Raw genomic sequence first — 15451 nt, 5'->3', positions numbered from 1 at the left:
GGGTGTCTGAGCCAAGCTCAGCTTGCGCTCCGCACAAACACCCCTAATTACTGCCAATTAGGCTAGGCGGGTAGGCAGATTGGAGAAGCCGGGGGGATGTTCAGGCATGGGTGGGCATGGAAACTATTTTCAAGGGCTTAGAAAACGTGACTGGATGAAAAGGTTAATACTTGGGAGTGCGGGGAGGGAGGGAGGATGGTGAAGGAGGGGAGAGAAGGATAATAACAAAATAAAGGAAAAGGGGGAGGGAGTGAATGCCCCCCCTGGTTTCCTGGTTCTATTTTCTCACCTCCAGCGACGAGCCGGGTTTCTTTTTCAGCTCCTCACATTTCCTGAACTTGCAGATCTGGTGGCCCGTCTTACGGTTCCGACAACTGCTGCACACGCCGCAGTTGATTAGCCGCCGGCAGGGCGCGCACACCCCGCACCGCTTCCTTTTCTTCTTCGCCGGGTTCCCGCCGGACGCAGAGGAGTTATTCTGTGGGCAGTCTGCCAGATTGGCAATTTGAAACGCACTGTCTGTAACGGCTGCCGAGGCTGCGGGGGAGTGAAGGGCTGTCATGACGATGACCCCGGGAGGTAATGAGATGCCCCCTAAAGCCGGAATGGCGGAAAAGTTCCGACACGTTCCTGGAGATTCATTATCTCTGCTTCGCCGGCGCCGCATTTCAGCTTGTTCATGCATTCTCCCGCTAAAGGTCTGCAGTGTTCGGGGATAAGGTAGAGAGGAAATTATTATTTGCCATTTGCTGTAGCGTTTCTGGCGGCACGCCATGCTTCCCCGGCCTCTGGGAGTCATTCCTGTGCATGCTGGTCCTATTAGGGTTTATTGTCGCAGATTTCCTCCCCCAGAGCATGGCGTTATCGCAGTTCCACGGGGACATGCCTATCCGGGCACTGGGGAAAATGGGGGTCGTGATGCGGGCGATCTTGGCCGTCTGGCCGAACGCGCCGTTGGTTTTGTAAAAGTTTGCGAAAGAGCGGTACCGTTCCATCTCGGCGTTATAATCCAAAAGTTGGCTTAATCCACCATCCTGGAGGTTCTGTAAGTTCTGCAGGTTCTGCAGGTTCTGAAGGTTATCCTTTTGTAAGAGAGACACGTCTGCGTTCTGTCCGTTCTCAATGCAGAGAGCATTGTTTATATTAGACATGGCTGGGGGACGATTGAGCAGGGTTCACTGGGGAAGAGTCTGGGGTCGCCGTCAACGGTGGCCTTCGTCAAACTAGAAGCTGCTGGTTACCACCAACAATATGTTACCATCCTGCTTCTGTCTCCTCCAGCACTAGAACACAAAGAACAAACAATTACAGATACAACAGGAAAACAACATCCTCAGCCTAATCAATTTCCATTTTCTCTCCAAGTTTTTCCATGAGATAAAAAGCTGATGAAAGACGTTTGACGAATGTCATTCATTTTCTTCTTTCGGACTATTTTATAATGAAACGCATCTCAAACTATTGCGAGCAGATCCTTATCTGGTGACAATAATATAATAGCTGTGACACACCAACATGTCATAACGGGATACAGGAATTAGCACGCTCGAGAAGACAGCACTAGCTTCGTGTCAGAGAGAATATCAAGAGATTGTTTTTAATACGGTTGTCAAAGGATGCCTGGATATATTGAAATAAGTCTTATCAATTATGTATTTGATGGTATATTCTGGCAGAGGATAAACAAATGCATATGGACGGGATATAAACCACACCAGTCACTTTAATAATATAAGCACAATATTCAACCAAAAAGTATCATCCATGCTCCCTGAAGAAACTAACTGCTCTGGAACGTCAACACAAAACCAACCTGTTTTCAAAATCTCTGACATTATTCTGATGCTCTACAGTCTCCAAAACAATGTGCACATTGAACACCTCACGAGGGACAACATTTTACATTATCTTCACCATCACTGATGCTCTTCTAAAGCCATAAGGTCTCTTCCATGTAAACCCACTCCCGTTCGGCCTCTTAATAGCACCTGGTATTCATTCATGGATCCCGGGTTCTATGACAATGACAGCGGAGAGAGACCACCACTGGTGAATTTCAATCCAACCCGTGAAGCCACAGACAGACCTCCACAGACAACCGTAGTGTCAAGTGCCTTAGGGGGAGAATCCATTTCCTCTCTTCCCTCCCTCCTCCCTCTCTCTCCCCCAGTCTGTCTGGAATTGGTTTGCACTGATAAAAGCCCCATTAGACACTTCTCTCTTTCCCCCTCCCTCCATTAACTTTTGCAGGCTCTTTCATTCTTTGTTTAATTGCCTAAGCCAATCCATTGAGGGTAAACACTGAAGCATTTTGAGTCTCTTCCATGGTACAACCCAACAGCTAGCTCCCAAAATGAATGATAAATATGCACACAGGAACAGTGGAACCACTGAGAGAGAACATATATACAACTGCCCAGCAAGCAGTAATTGTGCATACATCTCCTCTACCACAAAATGAAATTCCTGAATTATGAAATCCATGCCAAATAATGGATTAACCTTTTTTGTTTTATTAATATTCAACTTGAGGACAAAGCTAAAATAGATCATTTTTTCTAAAATCACAATATTTAACAAATGTAATAGTAACGGTTTGAACACAATGACAGCCTACCCGATAATATGAAGCAAATATCCATACAAATGCATAATATAGATAGATAAGATAGATAGTAGGTGGAAACAAAAAACATGCCATGGTGTGCCATCCCAAAAGCACCCCACCGCCACCAGTAAACAAAACCGTCCATGCCTCAATGATCGGCCCTGCTCGCAGTCATTATTACTTAATCAATTCACCCCAGGAGCAAAATAGGCAGCCCAAAGGCAATCAAGTCACGACTATCGATTCTCAGCCTGTAAACAAACTTTGGAAAGACAGAAATGTTCGATACTTAGAGAAAGAGAGGGAGGGCGAGAGAGGGAGACAGAGAGAGGACCACAGTAGTGTACGTCCGATGACGACTGACGAGCCCTTGTGTGACTGCTGTGGCTTCCATTAATTATCGCTAGTCTGGTCTGTCGGAGACACTCGGAGACCAAAGGTCATGCAGGAACAATCCATAGAAGGCTCTGGACAGTACAAATAAACCGTTACAATCAATCCGACAGCGCCTGGATCACTTTACCGCCAGCTTTAGCCGACGTAAATCGGGGGGGGGCAGCAGTCTCAGAAAAGCATGGAAAATATAATATGACGCTGCCTGTACTGGGTAAAATGGAAGATCATCACCTACCTACCAGGTTCCTGGCGAGAAGAGATTCCAGACGCCTAGCAGTCTGCTGCCAACACAGAGCGGCACATTACCGCAAGGCGCGATGGAGATATTAAATAACGCGAGGATGTGGGAAGAGCACAGCCACACTGAAAAAGAGCGCTCAAAACAAAAGGAGCATGTTTACAGACTTATTTTCCTGGCTTGAGAAAAAAAGTACAAAAAATAGCAAACTTAAAGCGATAGCTTATCGAGCTTTTTAGAAGAAGAAAAAACGGTTTATTATTATAAAACCACGGCGCTGTAGGGGGGATATAACGGTGCGTTGTAGGTGTTTCCTCTGCTTGGTCCGAGGTGTATTGTGTGTGGCTGCCGAGTGTTAGCTCCGTGCTGTCTCCTGTCGCTGTGTGTGGCTGATTGGTGCTGAGGTGAGGAAGCTAGGATGTGGACACCTACTGATCATTGGTTAGAAATTACTATAGAAACACTAGGAGCACTCGGGAGGGGGCTGGCTTAGGGCCAATGACTGTGGCTTAGGGCGCTCTGCCGGGAAATAACTCCGGGAAGCTGCGTCTTAACCTTTTGTCGTTCCCTTTCTCTCCTCTTCCATTTCATTCGGACACGCGAAGCGTTTAGAGGGTTGTCATTTACAGTATGCGTCTTTTAATAGGGATTTGCGCTTCGCGTGAGGGAAATCTTGTCAAATTAATTGGAATTGAGCGGTCCAGTGATGAAGATAAAATGCCTCCTATCAGGGTGTTTTTTTTCTCTCTCCCCTCTCGGTTAGAACGACTGCCATAATTACGAAGACCTGCGCGTGCCACCACGGGGATTCATCACGATTAGGCTATAAATCCTTCCCGATGGCCACAAATGCATGGCTCCCGCGTAGAAACACATGGATGCACGGCACATTTATTCTATGTGCCCATGTGAGATGCACTCCTTTCACAATATTATGGAATATAATTTCTCGCTAATGCACGTGAAATATGGTAATGTAATGAATAATGAAATTATGGCGCCAATCAATTACCGAGCAAATCATTCAACCAACACAAATTAGGCCTATAGATGTGCAGTTGGTGGTGTAGGCTAGCCTGAAATTATTAAACATCCCTCAAACTCAAGATAATTAATTTCATGAATAGACTATGCATGAAAAGTGCCAACACAATACGATTTCAATAGATCTGGGCTATTTGCCCAAATAGAAGTTGATCCCAATTTGACCGAAATCTACCTTTAGTTATAATTAGTGACAAAGCTGTCAGATCACTTGTCAACTTTAAAATGTCTTGAAAATAAACTTAAATAAGTAGCCTATTTTAAAACGGTAAAAAGTAAAAATTGCTTGCGGCTAAAACAAAGCTCTCCCAAACAGACAGCAACACACACCCCTGATTACAAATGACAGGCACCTGTGCGGCAATTAGCCACTCCCACAAATCAGCCAAGACAATGAGCGGAGCAATTAACAGAACGTCTGGAGCTATCTGCAACATTCACAACAACTGGGAACTCGAAAAATACGAAGTCAAATAATGACGTCAGTGATCTTCAGGTCGGAAAGTCGGAGCTCTAAAAAGAGGCTCGAGTTCCGGTGCTGGAATTCCGAGTTGGATGACCATTCAAATCGATTTTCCCCAGTCAGAGCAAATTTTTTCCCGGAGTTCCCAGAGATTGTGGCAATAGTAAGCACTGATTATGGAGAATGATTGAATGGGTAAATTACATAATTGTATACACATATGCTTCATAAATCTATAGTTTAAAAAGTAAAACAAGTTTAAATACACTAAAAATGTAAATGTATTCCATTGTGAAGGACTACCCTTCACAGTTATACACTATATATACAAACTTTTGTGGACACCCCTTCAAATTAGTGGATTCAGCTATTTCAGCCACACCAGTCCTTCACATTTCTGCCCTGCTAGAGCTGCCCGGTCAACTGTAAGTGCTATTATTGTGAAGTGGAAACATCTAAGCGTGTCAACTGCTCAGCCGCAAAGTGGTAGGCCACACAAGCTCAGAGAACGGGACCGCCAAGTGCTGAAGTGCATAGCTCATAAATATCGTCTGTCCTCGGTTGCAACAATCAACACCGAGTTACAAACGGCCTCTGGAAGCAACATCAGCACAATAACTGTTCATCGGGAGCTCCATGAGGTGGGTTTCCATGGCTTAGCAGCCACACGCAAGCCTAAGATCACCATGCGCCATGCCAAGCATCGTCTGGAGTGGTGTAAAGCTCGCCACCATTGGATCTGGGTTTGGTGGATGCCAGTTGAACGCTACCTGCCCTAATGCATAGTGCCAACTGTAAAGTTTGGTGGAGGAGGAATAATGGTCTCGGCCGTTTTTTATGGTTCGGCTAGGCCCCTTAGTTCCAGTGAAGGAAAATCTTAACGCCAAAGCATACAATGGCATTCTAGATGATTATGTGCTTCCATCTTTGTGGCAAGAGTTTGGGAAGGCCCTTTCCTGTTCAGCATGACAATGCCCCCTTGCACAAGGCGAGGTCCATACAGAAATGGTTCGACGAGATTGGTGTGGAAGAACTTGACTAGCCTGCAGAGCCCCGACCTCAAATACCATCAAACACCTTTGGGATGAATTGGAATGCTGACTGCGAGCCAAGCCTAATTGCCCAACATCAGTGCCTGACCTCGCTAATGATCTTGTGGCTGAATGGAAGCAAGTTGCCGCAGCAATGTTCCAACATCTAGAAAGCCTTCCCAGAAGAGTGGAGGCTGTTATAGCAAAGGGGGAACCAACTCCATATAAATGCCCATGATTTTGGAATGAGATGTTCAATGAGCAGGTGTCCATATTGGGGCTCCCGAGTGGCGCAGCGGTCTAAGGCACTGCATCTCATTGCTTGAGATGTCACTACAGACACCCTGGTTTGATCCCAGGCTGTATCACTACCGGCTATGATTGGGAGTCCCATAGGGCTGCGCATAATTGTCCCAGCGTCATCCGGGTTTGTCCGGTGTAGGCCGTCCTTGTAAATCTGAATTTGTTCTTAACTGACTTGCCTAGTTAAATAAAGGTTAAAACAAATAAAAAAATATATACTATTGGTCAAGTAGTGCACCTAAAAACGGTAAAATACATTGGCCCATATTAATGAAATTTCTCAGGAGGAGTGCTGATCTAAGATCAGTTTTCCCTTTTAGATCATAATGAATACGATTGTATGCACAGGGTGGATCTGATCCTAGATCCGCACTCCTGAATAAGTTGTCTGCCTGAGCCAGTGGGATGCCAGTGTGGCCTATTCTATAAAAGGAGACGTGTACTAATGGTTTGCCATAATTTTAATTTATAGTGTTGGCACTCGCCAGTGTAAGGAACAAGCCAAATTGGCATTTCATTCAACACGGCCTACCTCTGTAGTTATATGTAGAAAGTTGATTATATTTGTGTAGTAGGCTAATGCTGTAACTACACTATACCGACAAAATTGTATTGATGGCAGTGTAGCCGTTGCCTTTAGCCTATACAGAAATCCATGCAACCTATTCTCAAAATAATCTTTAGATGATACGTACATTCATATTGCCAAGTCATGCATCCTACTACGAGCTTACATTACACAGAGATCCCCCTCATGAACAATTACTAATATAAACAACAGCGGTCCTTGTCGTTGGATACAGGGAACCATGTGGTGGTTAGCTATAACTCAACATTACTCGTATGCTCTTATTTCTGCCTCCAATTAGGGCTGGATTCAATCCATATTGCCGAAGTATCGCGGAAGATAAGAGGTCAAATTAAAAGGTCATTTCCGATTGAGCCGACATATGCAGCGTTTACCGTGAGCGAATTGAGTCACCGCGGCCACGGGAACGTTGCCATTTAATTGTCAATCGCAATATAGAGCAGATCTTCAGTGCTACGGATTGAATAGAGCCCTTAGTCCTTTGGGAGTGTTTCTTGGTTAACCCTTCTATTACATGTAAACCATCAGTATCAGCCGCTGCACATGTACACATCACATCTGTGTCTACGTAGCCTAACCATCACCGACTGAAAATCATTTCATCTTACCAGCGTCCACACCCCCCTGGGGAAATCTGCCTAGGTGGTCCTAACCTCTGTCTCGCTAAGCCACACAGGGCATTAGGAAGCATTCTCAACTGGGTGGCTGTGTCTCTAGGATAGTTGTGGGAGGAATGGGCTCCACGTGGCAGGCCTTTGTTCCTGGCCGTGTGCCCCAGAATCCCCCCCCCCACCACCACACACACCCCCTCCTCCTCCTCTGATTTTAAGTGAACTCCAAGGAGTAATTAATAATGACGATGCCAGATTTAAGTGTAGCCAGCGTTTAGTCGATGGAAATGGGATCCAGGAGGAGTAAGGTCATGGTATGTGAGACACGGGCGGCTGGGCCAGGCGGCCTGGGCGTGTGGAGGTTGGACATGGGAGGATTGGCAATGCGGGCTGGGAGTGTGTGTGTGTGTCTGTGAGAGAGAGAGAAAGAGCATAATCTTTCTTGTTCTCCCAAGTCCTCATATCTGTTGTCAAAGCCCCTTTAAATGAATTAAATTACTGAGTATATAAATGGCAATTCAACAAAATCATCTAAGTATGGGCATAAATTACACTCCAGGTTAAACAAGACGTGAAATTATTCCTAATATTGGTTAATGAATTCTATAAAAATAGAATGGCACAGTCTTATCATTGGAGCTGTTTCTCAATGGAATGATGAAAAAACGAGATGGAAAGGGGGAGGAGGAGCAACGTTCTAGTGCTATTCATCCTGGAGGTGCATCTGATGAGCTCATCCAGTTTGCCTGTTATGGAGACTAGCATCCCCCTGAGCCCCCTAGAGCATGAGGAGAGAGAGGTAGAGCGAGAGAGAAAGGGGGAGAGATAGAACAGGGAAAAAGAAAGAAAAATGGGAGAGAGAAAAGGGGATGAGACAGAAAGTATAGAATAAAAAGAGAGAGTGATAGAGAGAGAGAATGGGAGAGAAAGAGAGAATGTGAGAGAGAAAGAGAGAGTGATAGAGAGAGAGAGAATGTGAGAGTGATTGACTGCAGGCAGGGAAGGGAACAAACAGTGTGAGGAGATTACTGCATGGCAGTGGCGTCGACAGTGATGCGCCTCCTCAGCACGCCAGCGACCTTGGCTGGTGTTTATTTAGAAACCTGCCTCATTTCCCCCTCCCCTCTGAGGTAATATATGGTGCTGTCTCACCTCACGCACATTATCCTTCCATCTGTGGCAACATGATGCAGATCACCTGTATTCACCCTGGCTATCTCTCTCTGATATACTGGGGCACACAAGCACGAGTGAGTGCACACACACACCGCTCTACCATTTCCCAGCTTAATTGGAGTGTGTACAGCACCCTTAATGATCTAACATGCAGCTTTGCTGACAGTGACACCGTGACCTGACCAACTATGACTCCTGGCACGTAGGCTGTGTCTCAATCCATAAGCAGCATGTTAAGATACCCTGGAAATGGCACTTTAAAAGGGCTATTTTAACAGCCTCAAAAGACAACATCCTTGTGTATTGAGACACAGCTGTAGTCTGCATGGAAACGATGACTCCATCTAACCTCAAGGCAGCCAGTGGTTGCAAAGTACGTTGTTGGAGGGCTAGTGTGTAAACAAAGAACAAAACATGACCAGCCACACAGATGTAAACAATAGGACAATGCAACAACGAAGAGCTTCCTTAGACGCCAGAAGGTGATTAACCTGACCAAAGATAACAAACAGGAAGCTTATTGTGGTAGAAAGGGTTGGATGTGTTTGTATGAAGAAGGGTGAGAGAGTCCAGACCAATGCCAGGTTTGGAAACTACACGGCACATTACACAGCGGGCAGAATTTGGCATGAGACGTCATAATGACATCATCATCGGGTTCAAAACTGGTTTGGGATTGTAAAGACGTGAACCATATTACAACCAGGTGAAGACTTCCTATTTCTTGATGATGTCATAAAGACATTTTAGTTGTTTTCTGGTCTTACAATCAGTGAAATATGAATCTAAAAACATCCTTTTACAACCAGTATACAACCTGACCATGATTTAACATTCACAAGAGATGTCGTAGTTATCACCAAACTAGTATTACGCAACAGTTGACCTGTCTCCTTTACTAAGATCAGTGTATTAAAATGTAATAATTCTTGGAGTTGAGTTATCATTTTACCTAATCATTTTCTTACAAGTGCCAGCTGTTGACATTTGGCGTTGTATAGACATCCACCTCAAACCAAGACGCTCTCTCAAACAACAACGTCTGACTTCATTAAACAAGGATCAGTGCTATCTGGGTGCCTTGGGACCTCCTTACCCTAAACCCTTACCCTAAACATAACCCTTCCGTACCATTTTACATTTCAACTTCAATGGGGTAGGGACCTCCCAAGGATCCCGGCTAGCACGGACCATTAAATAAGTGACTGCCACGTGTAACGGCCAAAGTGTCCCTGTTTGCAATAGAACAGGGGCATAATCATTTGTCAGAAACATTTTGCAATGGAAATGAGAGTTTCTATTTGACAAATTCATCTAGGTCCCTCCCCGTTTCGTTCCATTTGGTTCTGTTTGGATCCTAGTGAACACACCACAGGAGAATGGGAGAGTGCTCTCGCTTTGCCTCTGTGCCAATATCAGCAAACACTGAGGCGCCGTGCTCATCTGAGGAAGCAGGTGAGAAAGCAGCCTTGGCAAATACAAAGACATTGGAGACGCGACGCTAAGCCAACCAGTCACACTCAGAATGTGGCTCAGGAGGACAAAGCTTCAAACGTGTATATTTTGCACACCTTCTGCTCGCAGGAAGTCTTTACACACAGTGCTTGTGCTCTTAGAAGGTATTTTCTTACTATCCACCACTATGTTATGTTTCACATCCGTACAGAACCGTCTTTCTGTGCTCTGTCAGAGATGTGGAGTGATGGAGAGGCTGTGGTGTAGTGTAATATCTGATGATTTAACCTGAAGGTCTGCTATAGGTAGTTTAAGACAGGAAAGGCACTACCTAAACACTGGCCTATCTGTTAAGGGAAATAAATGTTCAGTGAAAAGAGCAGGTCATCTCATTCTGTCCAAAACCTGGCAATGTTTTGAACCTGATCATAGGTAAAAAGACAGTACTGTCAACACATTTGATGTACATCTGTGTCTGTGCCTCCTTTTATGTCATAGAGATGGACAGGCTAGCAATATTCCATCATGCTGTCCCCCACTAGACGGAGGGTCAACGGTGTCCCCCATGAAATGGAGAAAACAGATCATCATAAAAAGCCTGCCAGCTAGATCAGGAAGAGGTTCAAAGAGAAGGTTGGAAATGTACACATAAAACGTGATGAGTGCTCTACGGGCTGCAGGAGCTGAGCCACAAACATTCTGGATCAGTTGAAAAATGTAGCACACGAACACACACACTTTCCCAGACACGTGCATACCTGCACGCCCAAACACACACACACACACACAAATACAATGAATCATCATCTTACATCAACATCAAGCAACATGAACACAACTTTTGATTCCTCTCCGTCAGAACGTTCAACCATAACTAGCTTCTATTTATCTGACTGGATCCCGGTATTGAAGACTCGGACAGACAAAGTCGACAATGGCAGACTCAGTATAAATCGGTACCGAGCACAATGGCGAGAGAAAAGAAAATCGATGTAATAGAGGAAAACAGTCTAAAAGCACCGCTCCTACAACGAGTGGACTCCGTGAGACACAGTTTACTGCCACCGCTGTAACCTCCATAGCATGTCTGAGCAGCAGTGTTCTCTGAGATGCAGTGTGTCTCTGCATGTTGTCAGCTTCCGTTTTATTTGGATTCAGATGCATCTGGGAGTTTGAGGTTGGAGACTTTGTGATATTGTCCCATTTTTTACTTAGGAAGTGAATGCAGGTAGGCCTACATACCAGAGCACAGCCAGACATAATTTCCACATGGATTGTGGTTGATGGAGAATCCCATGTAGAACTAGAGAGGACAGTGTCAAAATTATTTAAAAGAGAACAATTTCTTATCATTTTTGTTTGCACTAATTGTTGGATGGAGTTTGTAGCAAAAGTGTAGAAGCCTCGTCTAATTGTAAAAACACCAGTGTGGGTGTGGGTGTGTGTATTGGGGGTTTTGGCCTGGGGCTCGCAGTAAAGAACAACATCAAACAGGTAGCTATCAACAGTGAATAAGTAATCATCTCAACGCATCAAAAAGTTCAAAAACACAAGCTAAGTAGAAACATCTCAACTAGGCCAGCTGGGTGGAAACTGCACCTCTGGCTCTGAGGTGTCAGTCAGTCCATCTGCATTGGTGAGAGTTGATGATACACACACACACACCACCCTGTCATAGTACATACACACATGCACACACAGTTCTCCCCTAAAAATCATGGATGGATGAAGCATCTCTGAAGCAGATATGTTGGCAGCCCGTAAAACAAACATGGGCAAAATGGAGGAGAGACTTGCTTGCTGCTCACGCACACTGCTGCATGTCACAGTTCTCTAATGAGAGGGCCTCCCTTTCCCCTCTTTGGAGAGTGCCGAGAGAGGTGCGAGGCGAAGCGGGAATTAATTGTGAGGGGCGATGCTGGCAAGCGAGGAGCAGATCATTACCACACGCCTCCTACCGGAGCGCCGCGGGCAGAGCACACAATTGCCATGATTCTACAGGAGGGATAGGATAGGGGGAGAGAGGGGGAGAAGGGGGAAGGAAACAGAGAGAGAAATATACTGAACAAGAATATAAAAGCAACACACAACAATTTGAATTTTTTTTCTGAGTTACAATTCATGTAAGGAAATCAGTCAATTGAAATAAAAAATGAGGCCCTAATCTACGGATTTCAGATGACTGGGAATACAGATATGCGTTTGTTGGTCACAGATACCTTTAAGAAAAGGTAGGGGTGTGGATCAGAAACCCAGTCAGTATCCGGTGTGACCATTTGCCTCATGCAGCATGACACATCTCCTTCACATAGAGTTGATCAGGCTGTTGATTGTGGCCCGTGGAATGTTGTCCCACTCCTCTTCAGCGGCTGTGCGAAGTTGCTGGATATTTTGGAGGGAACTGGAATACACTATCGTACACGTCGATCAAGAGCATCCCAAACATGCTCAATGGGTGAGTATGCAGGCCATGGAAGAACTGGGCCATTTTCGGCATTGTGTACAGATCCTTGCGACATGGAGCCATGCATTATCATGCTGAAACATGAGGTGATGGCAGCGGATGTATGGCACTACAATGGTCCTCAGAATCTCGTCACAGTATCTCTGTGCATTCAAATGACCTATCAATGAGATGCAATTATGTTCATTGTCCATAGCTTAAGCTTGTCCATACCATAACCCCACCGCAACCATTGGGCACTGTTCACAACGTTGACATCAGAAAACCGCTTGCCCACACGATACCATACACACTGTCTGACATCTGTCAGGTACAGTTGAAACCGGGATTCATCCGTGAAGAGCACACAGCGTGCCAGTGGCCATCGAAGGTGAGCATTTGCCAACTGAAGTCAGTCACAACGCCGAACTGCAGTCAGGTGAAGACCCTGGTGAGGACGACAAAAACGCAGATGAGCTTCTCTGAGACGTTTGTGACAGTTTGTTTTGTGCAGAAATGATTTGGTTGTGCAAACCCACAGTTTCATCAGCTGTCCGAGTGGCTGGTCTCAGACAATCCCACAGGTGAAGAAGCCGGATGTGGAGGTCCTGGGCTGGTGTGGTTACATGTGGTCTGTGGTTGTGAGGCCGGTTGGACGTACTGACAAATTCTCTAAAACAGCTTATGGTAGAGAAATTAAAATTAAATTCTCTGGCAACAGCTCTCATGGACATTCATGCAGTCAGCATGCCAATTGCACACTCCCTCAAAACTTGAGACATCTGTGGCATTGTGTTGTGGGACAAAACTGCACATTTTAGAATCGCCTTTTATTGTATTTTTCCCAGCACAAGCTGCACCTTTGTCATGATCATGCTGTTTAGCCAGCTTCTTAATATACCACACATGTCAGGTGGATGAGTTGTCTTGGCAAGGGAGTCATGCTCACTAACAGGGATTTAAACATATTTGTGCTCATCACTTGAGAGAAATACGCTTTTTTTGTGCATATGGAACATTTCTTCGATATTTTATATCATCTCATGAAACATGGGACCAACACTTTACATGTTGCGTTTATATTTTTATTCAGTGTAGATAGAGAGAGCGAGACGAGGAGGTAAGCTCTCTCCTCTATGTGGGGGTAAATGGATGCTAAACTTCTTCAATGTTGAAATGAAGAGGTGAATAGTTAAACCAGTATACTCTCCTTTGGACATGGAGAGATGGTCCTAGAGATACAGTATAAGACATTAGGACACCCTGTCACTATACTCTCCTTTGGACATTTAGAGATGGTCCTAGAGATACAGTATAAGACATTAGGACACCCTGTCATTATACTCTCCTTTGGACATGGAGAGATGGTCCTAGAGATACAGTATAAGACATTAGGACACCCTGTCATTATACTCTCCTTTGGACATGGAGAGATGGTCCTAGAGATACAGTATAAGACATTAGGACACCCTGTCATTATACTCTCCTTTGGACATGGAGAGATGGTCCTAGAGATACAGTATAAGACATTAGGACACCCTGTCACTATACTCTCCTTTGGACATGAAGAGATGGTCCTAGAGATACAGTATAAGACATTAGGACACCCTGTCATTATACTCTCCTTTGGACATGGAGAGATGGTCCTAGAGATACAGTATAAGACATTAGGACACCCTGTCACTATACTCTCCTTTGGACATGGAGAGAAGGTCCTGGTGGTCGTGTATTAGTGGTTCTGGGCTGTTTATGAAACTACAGGAACAGACTATTAGATGACGGTGGATATGAGGCTGGATATTGGATTTGAACACTGTAATGGAGATGTAATACGCTATTAAGGAACACACACGCACACATTTTTGAGTTTCATGGATGACCCTTAAAAAACCTCTCGGTACGTGACATCAGGTTGAATACATTGGACACATTGCCCTCTGGTGGCGTTTTGACACATTACTAATTCCTACACAACAGGATTCAGGAGCAGTTCCTATTCCTTGTGTAACTGCAAAAAGCACTCAACCCTATTCCCAAGCAATGTAAATGCAAGTGACTCATACAATGCAGCATGTTGTTACTAGTGTAATGCCAGTGTTACTACATACAGCATGTTGTTACTAGTGTAATACCAGTGTTACTACATACAGCATGTTGTTACTAGTGTAATACCAGTGTTACTATATACAGCATGTTGTAAACAGTGTAATACCAGTGTTACTACATACAGCATGTTGTTACTAGTGTAATACCAGTGTTACTATATACAGCATGTTGTTACTAGTGTAATACCAGTGTTAATACCTACAGCATGTTGTTACTAGTGTAATGCCAGTGTTACTACATACAGCATGTTGTTACTAGTGTAATACCAGTGTTACTATATACAGCATGTTGTAAACAGTGTAATACCAGTGTTACTACATACAGACTACATACAGCATGTTGTTACTAGTGTAATACCAGTGTTACTATATACAGCATGTTGTTACCAGTGTAATACCAGTGTTACTACATACAGCATGTTGTTACTAGTGTAATACCAGTGTTACTACATACATCATGTTGTTACTAGTGTACTACCAGTGTTACTACATACAGCATGTTGTTACTAGTGTACTACCAGTGTTAATACCTACAGCATGTTGTTACTAGTGTAATACCAGTGTTACTACATACAGCATGTTGTTACTAGTGTAATACCAGTGTTAATACCTACAGCATGTTGTTACTAGTGTAATACCAGTGTTACTACATACAGCATGTTGTTACTAGTGTAATACCAGTGTTACTACATACATCATGTTGTTACTAGTGTAATACCAGTGTTACTACATACATCATGTTGTTACTAGTGTACTACCAGTGTTACTACATACAGCATGTTGTTACTAGTGTACTACCAGTGTTAATACCTACAGCATGTTGTTACTAGTGTACTACCAGTGTTACTACATACAGCATGTTGTTACTAGTGTAATACCAGTGTTACTACATACAGACTACATACAGCATGTTGTTACTAGTGTAATACCAGTGTTACTACATACAGCATGTTGTTACTAGTGTAATACCAGTGTTACTACATACAGCA

The 15451-nt window shown here is 44.3% G+C and overlaps 1 pseudogene; it reads right to left on the bottom strand.

The window, feature by feature from the left end:
- Positions 1–277: 277 nt before the first annotated feature.
- Positions 278–4012, bottom strand: LOC135532672 (CXXC-type zinc finger protein 4-like; annotated as a pseudogene).
- Between the last annotated feature and the right edge of the window lie 11439 nt (positions 4013–15451).

Source organism: Oncorhynchus masou, unplaced genomic scaffold (assembly GCF_036934945.1).
Source record: "Oncorhynchus masou masou isolate Uvic2021 unplaced genomic scaffold, UVic_Omas_1.1 unplaced_scaffold_1981, whole genome shotgun sequence".
NCBI lineage: Eukaryota > Metazoa > Chordata > Actinopteri > Salmoniformes > Salmonidae > Oncorhynchus > Oncorhynchus masou.
The sequence above is the reverse complement of the archived record's forward strand: the minus strand, read 5'-3'. Positions and strand labels throughout refer to the sequence as shown.